We start from the raw sequence: 555 nt of genomic DNA on the forward strand, positions 1-555 counted from the left end.
GGCGGCGGAAGCCAAGGCCGATGCGCCCGTGTTCTACTACGTGGGCGAGCGTGTGACTCACGCTGACCGAATCTTCGTGCGGGGTTTCAGCTTCTCCTGGGTGCTAGGCGTGCCCACCTTCGTGCTGCCCAGCTATGGACCCCAGCCCCATGCTGCAGGATCCAGGCCGTGCCCCACCGCCTGGAGCTGGGCCAAAAGATTTCATCTGCTGCCTGTGGTTATGGATTCACTGTCCTCTAAAACCAAGGATATTAATGAAAGTTTGGGGTATGAGGCTCAACAAAGATTCTCAGCTCAGATTTCACAGGAGCCGGGAAGATAAAATGAGGGGATAAGAGTGTTTTGGAGCCCTCACCTGTGCCACTGCTGCTGGACAGACCTCAGGAGATGCAGGTGCTGCAGGTCTCCTGTGGTAGAGCCCACTTGCTTGTCCTGACAGATGGTGAAGGAGTCTTCAGCATGGGGAATAATTCTTACAGGCAGTGTGGAAGAAAGGTGGTGGAAAACGAAATTATAGTGAAAGTCACAAAGTCCATAGGATGCAGGACTTCGATG

The 555-nt window shown here is 53.9% G+C and overlaps 1 pseudogene; it reads left to right on the forward strand.

Annotated features, from left to right (window-relative positions):
* Window positions 1-4: 4 nt before the first annotated feature.
* On the forward strand, window positions 5-554 carry LOC105002797 (annotated as a pseudogene).
* Window position 555: the final 1 nt, after the last annotated feature.

Source organism: Bison bison, unplaced genomic scaffold, assembly GCF_000754665.1.
Source record: "Bison bison bison isolate TAMUID 2011002044 unplaced genomic scaffold, Bison_UMD1.0 scf7180017856604, whole genome shotgun sequence".
NCBI lineage: Eukaryota > Metazoa > Chordata > Mammalia > Artiodactyla > Bovidae > Bison > Bison bison.